Below are 12,285 nucleotides of genomic sequence, written 5' to 3'. Positions count from 1 at the left end.
ATATATTTCCCAGAATTTATTCAGGAACAATCTCTGTTTCCATAATCTTTGACAATTCCCAACTTGTTTTTTTCTGTGTCCTTCATTCTTTCTTGATTTCTTCTCTGGAGAACTGCATCGTACTCTTACTGTGCTATTTCTGTTAACTGGAGTCTTGGCAAGGCCATAGTGTGCACTTTTTGACCAAATACTATTTTTTGTGTGGTGCTGGGGATGAAACATAGCACCTTGCACGTGCTAGGCAAATGCTTCACCACTTAGTCATATTCTCTGTAGACTTTGAGTAAAGCGCATTGTTCTATATAATGTGGGTGCACCTCAATCACTTAATCAGAGAGAAGACTGCATTCTTCCAAGGAAGAAGATATTCTGACAAAAATATGCACTCAAAACTGGTTCTTTCCCAGGTCACCAGCCTGTTGACATGTTCCACAGATTTTGGATTTAGCAACTCCCACAAGCATATGAGCTAATTCTTTTAAAATCTCTCTTCCTCTTCCTCTTCCTCTTCCTCCTCTTCCTCTTCCTCTTCCTCTTCCTCTTCCTCTTCCTCTTCTTCTTCTTCTTCTTCTTCTTCTTCTTCTTCTTCTTCTTCTTCTTCTTCTTCTTCTTCTTCTTCTTCTTCTTCCTCTTCTTCTCCTCTTCTTTCTCTTCTTCATCCTCTTCTTCCTCTTCCTCCTCGTCCTCCCTCCAGTCTTCCAGCTTCTTGAGGCTCTTAGCGTTCCTTGACTTTCTTGCCTTATGGTCCCATCACTCTAATCTTTGTCCTCATTTTTATACTCTTTTCTCTTCTTTGAGTCTGTATCAAATCTCCCTCAGTAGCTCTCCTAAGGAACACTTTCACGGCATTTAGGGCCCACCTGGTTAAAACAGGAAAACCTTCTTATCTCAAGGTAACATTCACAAATTCTGGAGATTAGGACATGGACATATGGAGGGGGCATTTTTTAACCTATCTTATTCTAGTAACAGCCAATTCTTTTTGACTTCTCTTACTTACAATGACTGTTTCTAATAGCAGTTCTGTTGGAAGACTGGAACTCTTTATAATGGATCACTAATAATATAGAAAATGCACATACTACAGACTGGGAATTGGGAAATATATCAAACAGAATGTTAAACCCACATTCTTAGCAGAATTCTTTGCAGACTTACTGACATAAGGTAGAGATTCTGCATGAAACTGAAGGTGATAGAGCTCACCATGTAAAATACACCAAAGAGGGCGTAAAAGATGTTCATCACTGAACTTCTGGTGACTGTAGTTATTTACAAGAATTTACAAGATAATGCAATCCAAATTATAATTTCAAGTTCAAAATTAAATAGATACTCTGGCATAATACATGTTTGCAACACTATTAATATGTTGGCTAGAAGTGCAAGGAGGAAGTCAGTTCCAGTTGTGATTTATCAATAATTAGGAAAGAGAATTTCAAAGAAGTTTTTAATATTTTAGTAATCAAAAATCAAGAATTTTTTTAGTAAATATTTGCTGAATGAATGAGTGAGTCTCAAGGGCAATGTGATATTGCTGGAAGCTGTGAAGGTATGGTCTGCACTTCCCCTTGCTGTTACAGAATCATAAGTCATGTGTGATTTTTATAAGGAAAATTTTTTTCACTCCACTAGGGATCTTTGCTAAGAAATCTAATTTGCCAAGGCATTTTATTCTGAAACAATACTCTGCAAGGAAGAATCAATGACATTACCTTTGGATTTAACCCTTGCATCAATATCTTTAAAATTGAGAAATAAATGTTTCCACTCAGTGGGGTAATTGATAAATTTGAATACCAACACTTCAGACTTGCCCATGATGTGTACCTAGAGGAAAATCATCAGTTGATCAATATATATAATAATACTCAATAGTAGTTATGACTTCACCTTTAAAATCTGGTTTTATATACCATTTTCATTTATTAATGCTTATTTGTTGAATTCTTACATCCTTTGCTTATGTACATTGCCTCTCACTTCAAGGGATGTGCTTTTGTACCTATTTTTGTTTTCCTGGAGGATTGCTTTGTTTATTAGAGGGAGTTGGTCAGGACCCTGAGGAGGCAGGTAAAATTCTTTCTGAGAGTAAAAGCAGTGGCACTTTTTAGTGAGTCATTGCTCTGCACAAGTCTTTCACAGATATTTCTCTTCTTTGGCTGCTATTTTGGGTTCACACTATCAGTAGGAACCAGAAGTGTGATTCTTTCTTGACCATCAATTTTAGTCAAAAATGAACACTAAAAAAAAAAAAAAAAAAAAGGCATGTAGACGGGGGAAATAGGATTAGAAAATATCAGGAGGAGTACGATAATCAATATGATTGACCAAAGATGTTTTGTTATTTTAAATATCCTGGTCTTTATTTTAATGGTAGAATAAAGTTACAGTCTCAAATTTGGGGTGGGGGGTAGCAAAGACACAAATAGTATTCTGTGTTGTGCAGGCATTCTTTCTTTCTTTCTTTCTTTCTTTCTTTCTTTCTTTCTTTCTTTCTTTCTTTTGGGGGGATCTTTTGAGACAGGGTCTCACTATGTAGTTGAGACTGACCTGGAACTCACTATGTAGCCTAGGCTGGTCTTGAACTCACAGTGATACTCCTGCCTCAGCCTCCCGAGTGCTGGGATTACAGGTGTGCACGACCATAACTGGCACTGTTCATGCATTCTTTAAGACACAACATAAAACATTGTGTGTAAGGAATTGTATTCTCTTTACATGAAGCCAAGTGAAGCAAATTAAATTTGTTATTATACATAGCATGCTCATTAACACTTCATTATTGTCTCTTGTATTTGTACTTAAGATTATTTCCGTACTGTGCAACATATTTTTATAACTCTCAGAACATCAAAAATATTTAAAATAATTAAAGTAAAATACTTTTTTTTCTTTTTATTGAGTTTATTGGTACAATCTAGGTATACATTACAGTTACATTCATCATTGGGATCCTGTACCTTTACATGACAGGTCTTGGTTCTCATTTTCCCCCTTGTCCTTGCCCTCCCTTCACCCCCTCCTCCCCTCCCCATTTACAAACACTTTATTTCGATTTTTTCAGTTTCTCATATTTTTTTCCTCTCCCTTATTACCTTTCCCCCACCCTTCCCACTTTCCCTACACCTTTAGCCCTTTACTTCCTATTTCACATTATTAATTATCTCGTTAGGATCCTGCGTAGTATTATAGTTTTTCACATCATAGAAACTATTCGGTATTTCATTTAAAGAAATCTCTGTATGAAAATTAAAAGTAGCGAATCCTAAAATAAAACTGAAAAGGAAAGTAAAAGAAAAGGCAATGATGTAACATTAAAATAATCCTTAATTCTTGAGATGAAAATGCTCCCTGAACATATTTAAATTGCTTCTTGCTCTTGTAATCTTATCTTATTCTTTTTTTCATTATTTAGAGAATATTTTATTAGTTTTTGTAATCAAACCCAAGTATATATGACCTTACATATTTAGTACAATGAGTTACCCCTGTACACATAGAAAAAAAAATTAACATTTCTAGACCAATATGGCTGTCCATTTCTGTGCAAAGCCAACTCAACACAGTAAATTGGGATAACTTTTTCCAAAGTTGACAGCACTGTTAAAGTTTCCCAAAATTCAATTTATATATATTTATATTTATATAAACAGGCTAATAATAGCAGTATGTTATGCATCAATAGCAGCAACAGCTTTTCCAGGTTCTGCAGTCATCTGAACAAAATTATAGACATTCAGCACATTCCATTAAACAAAACAAAACAAAACAAAAAACAAACAAAGGAAAGAATAATATCCAGAAAACAGCAAAGTTCTGTTGCTGTTGTGGTACCTGGCACCCTTTTATTAGCATCTTAATCATCATCTGGAAAGAGAACATTCTAGAGTAATATCATTAAATATAGCTCTGACAAAGCACGGTCACTACTATGTATCATAAAGCAGGTACAAGATATTTTACATTCACAGAGGTATGATTCAGTACCATCCTACATCAATAATACGAGAATCAGTTTTGGCTTGAAATTTGCTTTGTCTGCAAATAAGATTGCAACCCCTGTTTTTTTCTGGGCTCCTGTCACATGGAGAATTGTTTTCTATCCTTTCACTTACAGTCTATGGGCTTCTTTTTGCACTATATGTGTTTCTTGTATACAACATATTGTTGGATTTTGCTTCTTATTCCATTTTGCCAGTCTATTTCTCTTGATTGGTGAGTTGAGGCCATTGACATTGATGGTTACAATTGATATGTACTGACTTATTATTGACATATTATTGGCCTTTTGTTGACTCTTTAGTAAAATACTTTTTTGTTCTTTTAGTTAAAATTTTTATGTATCTGAATTTCTTTGTAATTTCTTTCTTTTTCTTTAGTTTATCTAAATGTAGTATGAACACTCAAGCACTAAAAAGTTGATATATATTCACACAGAGTTCCAAATAAAAGAAACCTATGAAAAAGTTTACATCTTTCTTACCAAGAAAAATAATTTTGTATTTTCAAAATTCATATTAATTAACCATTACTAAAGTCCTGCAAAACTAAATGTCTTGTGAATCTGCCTGCCTGCTTTTCTGTCTGTCTGTCTGTCCTCTCTCTCTCTCTCTCTCTTGCTCTATCTATTTATCTATCTTATCTGTTTGTTTGTTTTTTGAGACAGGGTCTCACTATGTAGTTCAGGCTGGCCTTGAACTCACTGTGTAGTCCAGGCTGATCTTGAATTCATGGTGATCCTTCTACCTCAGCCTCCTGAGTGCTGGGATTACAGGCATGAACCACCATTCCCAGCTATCTACCATTTGATATGCTGACAGCTCTTTTCTTATCCATTATACCAGCAATTTAAATTGTGCTTATAGTTAATCTAATCCAGGGACAACTACAGGATTAGTACTGTCATTTAAAGTTCATATACATGGTGGAGTCAAGGGGGTTGAGATAAGGGTAGCACAATCCTTATGTTCAGATCATTAACTGCAAATATAATTCTGAGCAGCTATCACACTGAGTTAAAATTATGTGTTCACAAAATTGTGTACGATAATTATTGCCCCAGTTTTCTCTTTGGTACAAAATATATGTAGGACTCTGGAGACTTGATTGTACAGTAGAAAGAGTATGGGCTTTGGAGTGAGATAGGCTTGGCTTTCAACTCTAGATCTGTCCCTTTTTGCTCCATATCTTGGCAAGTTAATCAATATTTCTCAGCCTCTGTTTCTCCATCTTTACAATACACAAATTATCATCCTTTGTAAATTTAAATAACAAAATGTATGTAAAATGCTTATTGGAGTACCTGGTATATCAGACAGACTATAAATATTAATATTTTCCTACCTTGTAAAGACCTGAACTGAATTAAACTAAAGTTAGATATACTCTACTAAAGCAAAAATCCTTTATATATATTATCCCAATCAATAAAATATAGATCCCTAAAAGAAATAAAGTTAGGTGTATTAGCATTTAATATGGATTCTCTTAAGTAATTGAAAATTCTTCTTTTAATAATAATATAATACAAATGAAAGCAGTTATGGCATGATAATAGTTACATTTGTTGACTACTATAGGCCTTACATTTGGTTGCATGTAACCTCATCCAATCCTTAGAGCAATCTTATGAGGCAAGTACCATCACTCAAGTACCATTTTAGGAAAGTTCAGTAACTTACACAGAGTCAGACAATTAGTAACAAGGATGAGATTTGAACTCAGGTCTATATGACTTGAAGTTGTGCACCTGAACTAACATGTGGTAGTGGAAATAGAGAGGAAGGGTTGAATAAAGAGATGTTAAAAAATAATGTGGATTGGACTTCCTGCTGTTTGGATCAAGGCCTGGGCCAGGGATATAGCTCAGTGACACCACGCCTGCCTGGATGTTAGCCTAAGGCAGAGTGGAATCAAGGCAAGTAAGCATGCTGCTGATTGTGCCTTTTGACGTAGAACAGTTTAGCTGCAAGTAACAAAAACCCCTCTGAGTTGTCTGATACTCTAACTCTTTCAAATTTATTATGAGACTCAGGGATGACCCATAGAACACAGTAAATAATGCAGCTGCTGTAAGAACACAAGAAATATTTTCTCTCTCTTCTCTGAGAATCTGTTTCACTTGTCTATGAGTCCTTGGCTTCCAACCTGTATAGAATAAGCAATTCATGGCTAACCTATAGCTCCCAAATTCACATATTTGAGATTCAACTACTTAGACATTCTTTCTCTTCTAATTCCAAATTTCCAGTGCAGAGATCAAGCTGACCCAGGTAGACTCAGTTGCCCCCAGTCCAACCGTTTCCAGAGTGACATAATTCTATAACACACGTTTGACTTCTGGGAAATACTCCAAGGTGAGGGAATGGTCCCCAAAGAAAAAAGACTAGGCAGAAAACCCTATATGTCATCACCACTGTGCCCATAATTGAGAAGAAATCCAGACTCCTAGGCAGTGATGGTATCAAGAAGGCAGTGAATGAGGGCCTTTACTCAGAAAATATTTTTGCTGTTTGTGGAGAAAAATTTGAGAATGTTTCTGGTGAGTTAGAAATAGTATCATAGTTCAAGATTTTCTGTCACCCTTCAGTGTAGAGGCCAATGTCTGTCCTGGACATTAATAGGATCAACATTTCACATTATCAACGTTGGACTCTGTCCAGCATGCATTTTTCGCGCTGTTAGACCATATGTGACTGGAGAAAGTTTTAAGTTCAAGAAATGGGGTGCTGTAGGATAATAAGGTGCTCTTAACCAAATGTCAGTTTTCAATTGATGTGACAGTTGCAAAGACTTGGTACAGTATTTTATATTTGTTAACTCTTTACTTTCTAACTATGGAGACAAAAAAAAATATTCTAGGACAGACTGTTCTTTTATTTTGATAAAAGCTTCACTCCAGAGCAAATTAACTTTTTTCTATTGTTCTTGGGAGAAAAATCCCTTAATGCAGAGCAATGACACAGGAATGGAGATATCCAACATTTATCTGAGTGAATAGAAAAATTACAAAGGGACTTGTTTAAAATATAGATTGCCTGGGCCTTGCCACAAAAGATTCTCCGAATCTCTGGGGCTTACATAGTGTACCAAAAGTCAGTGTTTTAATAAGTACTTTGGGAATTACATATTGGAAAGCAGTTTTTATTTTCTTCATTTGAATATAGGTCAGTGCTTATTTACTTATTTACCTCTTTCAGAGGTAGTACATAGTTGTATATGCATTCTCATCCTCTGGGTACCAGCAGTGGAGCCTTCCAAAAGTATAGGAGATATACTTATGGCTGAAATTCTGATTTTTTGTTGGGGGAGATTCCTGGGGAAGCCTCTTGCGGGAAAGCTTGGTATAGGTAACCCTGATGTTGTGGTGTAGACGTAGGAATATATGGAATGTGGCAAATGTGCTGATGGTGGACAATGGTGCTTTTGATGTATTTTGAAGCCTGTGACCTAAGAAACCTGTCATGCCTGGCCTAAATGAGACTTTTTGCAAGCAAACAGGCCACTCTCAGCAAGCAACAGGCTATTCTCAGTAAACAGGACAGATGGCCATACAGAAAATTCAGGACGGAGAATAGTATCTTTGATGCTGAGAAGTCAAGTGATTATCTTTACACTTGTGATGACGTCCTTCCTTAGCCCCTCAGTCATAAACATTCCCTATGATCACAGTCACCTTTTCAAGCTCTGTTTAAGCCTACTTCCCTGCCCAGCTAGCTGCTGATATCTCACTCTCTTGATGTCAGCCCATACACACATGGATGTAATAGATTTGGCTTTTCCCGCTAGCTGCTGAAGTCTGCCCCCAGTTTCAGTCTCTGTTCATGCCTGGACTGGAATAAACATTTGTTTTTCTCAAAAAGCCTGTCTCTAAGTGGCCTCACATGCACTTGAATGGAATGGATTGCTGGGAATGTGGTCAGTCCTATAGCATAAAATGAGGGCTTATAGGGTGAGGGCATCTTATGTTAGGGCAAAGGGGAAATCTTTGTTCTCTTCTTTGAATTTGTTTGTTTGTCCAGGAATATAAATTGTGGAAATATTTGGAACATTCTTGGAGGTAGAGCTGAGCTGTTTCCCAATCATGAAAATAGGCAATATTCTGGAGGTTGGACTCCTATGATTTCTAGCTTCCATCTCTAAAAGCAGATGTAAAAAAATGATGAGTTATTTTCTACATAAATATGGGCAATTAGGTAGTGGCCAGGAAGAAACTGGTGTCTTTTCTGGAGGTTGGAACAGTGGTAGGGAATATTCTATGAGTCTTGAGAAAATGTCAATCACTGAGGCCCTTATCACTGAGATGATGGGGGAAAAAAAGAAGCCAAATAGAGTGGTGCATTCTCCAGCAGATTAGAATACTCTTGAGAAACCCAGAGGTAACTGGGGGACACTTTGAAGAGAGCCAGTTTCAAACAATTAACTTTAAATGGTTGTGCCTCCAGAAAATGGCCTACTGTTATTTATTAGCCACAGGTCAAGGGCCAGGTACTTTTGCATCACATCATGGTCTTTTGAATGTTTCTTGGAATTTTTATGCTCTGCCCATATTATCATAGGGAAATGCTTTATGCTGGGCTGTGTGTGGAACTTGGAACAGGACAACTGAGTTCTGTGCTTCCTGGAGGCACAGCCTCACACCACAGAACACTTCTCGGAATGAAAGTGGACTGTTGCAATGACACTTTACTGTGGGAAATAGTATAGCTGGAAACTCTTTGTTAGAGGTACAGATGCTACAGAAAGCAAAGGAAGGTTTGGGGGCTGTCAGGAAAAGGAAAATATAAGCCTTGATGAGATAGATGAAAATAAATAGGAGAAATAGAAATCTGAGTATAGTAATACATTAAAATTTTCACTATTACCCAGGACTTAATGAAACAGTCTGTAGTTAACCAAAAGGGAATTAAAACTTGTAGGTCTGGAAAGCCCCCAATATTTTAAGATATGCTTATTTTGGGAAAAACCACATGATCATTAGAAATGGAAACCTGTGGTTATTTAAGTTTGAAGGACATAGGTTTTGAAAGCTCAGGAAATGTGGAGATGTGAGACTAAGTTCTAACCTGGCTCGTGACTCCAATACTTACTGGGTTAGTTTTAGAAGCAGCACTTAGGCTCTACAGCAATGCAACAAAAAGCCTGGGTATGTTCCTAATGGGCTATATTTTCTCTTTTTTCCTCTTTTTTGTAGAGGTACTGGAGATTGAACTCAAGGCTTTTGCTCTGAAGTACATCCTCAGTCCTCTCCCTTTTTATTTTTTATTTTGAGACAGGATCTCTCTAAGTCTCTAAATTGCTCAGGCTGGGCATAAACTTGAGATCTTCCTGCCTCAACCCTGCAGAGTCCTGGGATTATAGGTCACCACTGAACTGACTTTAAGTGGATAATACTCATATATTAAACTTAAAAACAAGTTTAATCATGGCATGTAATTTTATTAGTTTTGTAGATTCTGTTTGTATTTTAGGCTTTAGGGAATTTGAGCTTCCAAATTTAAAGATCTGGTTTATTATATTTATAAAACTACTTTAGATAAAGATTTTTTTTATACCAACCTTTATACTGACTAAAGTATGACTGCATTGCACTTGAAGAGTATAAGAGAATTTGATCAGTTAAATGTATAAATAGCTAAATATTTTCAAGATTTTGGCTTGTCAAATGTAAGAGATATTTAAGTATTAAATAAGTATTGGTGATTGTTCTTATTGAATATAAAATTATTAAAAAGAGATTTTAAAGTTACATTAAAATACATTGCATAATATAAAAGTGATATTTAGCTTTGCTGTATTTAAAAGCCCCAGAAGACAATAAGTTGTTTTTTTCCAGATGAGACTTTACTACATCAAAAAAATGGAAAGATTAGAAAAGGCATACAAAAGTTGGAGGGAAGTGTCCTTTAGGCATCTTTTAACTGTTCTTTTGATATCCTCTGAGTAACCTGGAAGGAATAGAGATTTTCAAAAATGTTTATATTACTCTTAGACAATGTCTATTTCATAGAATGGATTGCTACAAAAGCAATTGAAAGGAAAAAGCACTTTTTCTTCTTAAATTGTTGCCTTTAACAATTTAGTTAATTCTTTTCAACAATTTTTATGGGTCTACTTATTAAAAATAAGATCTATGCTGAAAGGCAAGAGGATTCAACAAAGACACCTCCCCTCTGAGAACACCTAACATGTTGCAATATAGAAAAGGTGGCTTCGGGAGTGTGATTTCTTTTAATTACCTGTGCTGGGTGAGTAAAAAGATGCTCTAGACACAATGAATGCTTTCTTAACATGATGACACCTTCCAGTGTATGCTGGTGGAGCTGTGTGGGGCTGGCTCCTCTATGAACCCTGCTCTTAGGACACACTGGAAGGGCATAGGGTCTTCTAGTGGGGATGCTTGCACATGCATGCACATGTACACAGTATGGCTGCTTTTGTCCTGGACAATGTGGACAGCTCTATCAGATCCAGGTCTGAGGCCAGCCAGTCATGCCTCACACTTGTACTCTTGCCTTGGTGCTTTACTCTGGAGAGAACGCGCTTGTAGAACAGCAGGTTCACCCTGGAGGACGAACCTCCTGCAGGCTGGCTTTTTGAACAGTGTCATCTGAAATCCACAGCCACTGGTTTCTGGTGGAGAGAGGGATCTTGGTTGAAGGTTGGGGCCATCGATACATGACAAAGTATCCAGAGTGCATGTCTCCATGGTGGATGACAACAGCCATCAGTGAAAAGAGGTATGTGCAGGAGCTGTAGTCAGGAACAGCTGGGAGAGGGAAGGGCATTGTGGGTGTCAGGACAGGTGCCATTCATGAAAGGTTGCGTCTTCGGGGCCCCTGGCTGATTCAAAATTGGTTTGGGAGCTGACAGCCCATCCTGCAGTTTGAGCACAGGCCCTGGGTTCTCACTCAGTTTAGGGTTGTGCCGACTGGGTTTGTGTCCCAGGAGACAGTGCCTGTAGATGTCCATTATCAGGAACTCATTGAACTGCACACACTCGTGCCACTTCAGAGGCATGCTGTAGCCGGACCAGCTCAGCCGCTGGAGGTGGATGCACAGACACTGAGGGAGCTTCCCTGGTTTTAACTGTTTAACAAACGTGGTCCTCCGGTGTTCCACTTTTTCCCTGTTCAATGTTCATTTTGTTTAAGTCTTTGTACACTTGTCACATACAACATCCCATATGGGCTCCAATGAGATGAAGTGGTGAAGACAGTGGTCCAAGGTCAATGGATGACCCTAAGTGACCACTGGAATACTTAGTGAAAAGCTATGAAAGGTATCAAATCGAACAGGACTCTGGTGTTCAAAGGGATTGCAGACCAGGTTTCTAGTAAGTCTTCCATTAAATGGATGTTGAGACTTCCAGTGATTGGACGTAGGTTGAGGAGACCCTCTTGTGCAGCAGGTTATTTGTTTGGGAGTTTTTTCTGACTTGCTCCAGGGAATGGACATTGAACAAATGTATGACCCATGGTTGATAGTCTCGCTCCTCTTCCAGGGATGAGGTAATGATGTGGAATAATTCATAGCATCCTGCTCTTCAAAGGAAGAGACCTGACATCTGTACATCCTCAAGACATCCAGCAAGCAGCTTGCATCTCAGACCTCATCCTCAGTCACTTCTTGGCAGGACAAAGCTTTCAGGAGATGCAGCAGTGTCAAGGACAAGTGCTGGTGTGGCAGGGTCTCCTTCTGGTCCCTGGTGTACTGAGTGGTGAACTCCTCTGGCACCTGATGAAGGCAGGCCAGGCAGACAAGTCCTGCAGCAAGGAGTTCATGAAGCTGGTGTTCCCTAAGTTAACGAGGCCTGGCACAAGCCATTTTCTGAGTTTCTTCCTTTCTGTAATGGGACCCCAAATAACAGATTCCTACTGCAAGGGCTGCAGCGATTCTACCTATAACTCCCAGCTCTTCATGAATTTATATCTGACAGCCGCCCCAGCCCTCAGGAAGCGCTGAATGGCTCTGTCAGCCTTGGTCATCACAGCCTTCCTTGGAAGCGCAGCATCACGGCAGCGCGGGAGGCTTGTAGCCACCCTCCATGCCTCTGCGGCCCCCCGCGGCCCCTGCCACGGGACCAAGGGCTCCTAAGGCTCCCAATGCGGCAGAACCCTCAGCCATAACCCCCAGACAATAAAGTTTATTTGAAGCTCATGTTGTTAGTCTTTTATCGCCTCGTACAAATCCAGGTACAAATCCTGGCTCCATACCTCCTCCTTTGTAACTTGAGTAAGTTACTCAGTTTCTCTGTTCCTCCTTGTAGCATGGAGATAATAG

General features: G+C 38.3%; 1 pseudogene; it reads right to left on the bottom strand.

Annotated features, from left to right (window-relative positions):
• Positions 1-10,389: 10,389 nt before the first annotated feature.
• LOC104871437 lies at positions 10,390-12,044 on the bottom strand (annotated as a pseudogene).
• Positions 12,045-12,285: the final 241 nt, after the last annotated feature.

This window comes from Fukomys damarensis, unplaced genomic scaffold, assembly GCF_012274545.1.
Source record: "Fukomys damarensis isolate Sample0158 unplaced genomic scaffold, DMR_v1.0_HiC HiC_scaffold_1, whole genome shotgun sequence".
Taxonomy (NCBI): Eukaryota; Metazoa; Chordata; class Mammalia; order Rodentia; family Bathyergidae; genus Fukomys; species Fukomys damarensis.
This window is presented reverse-complemented; position numbering and strand designations above follow the sequence as displayed.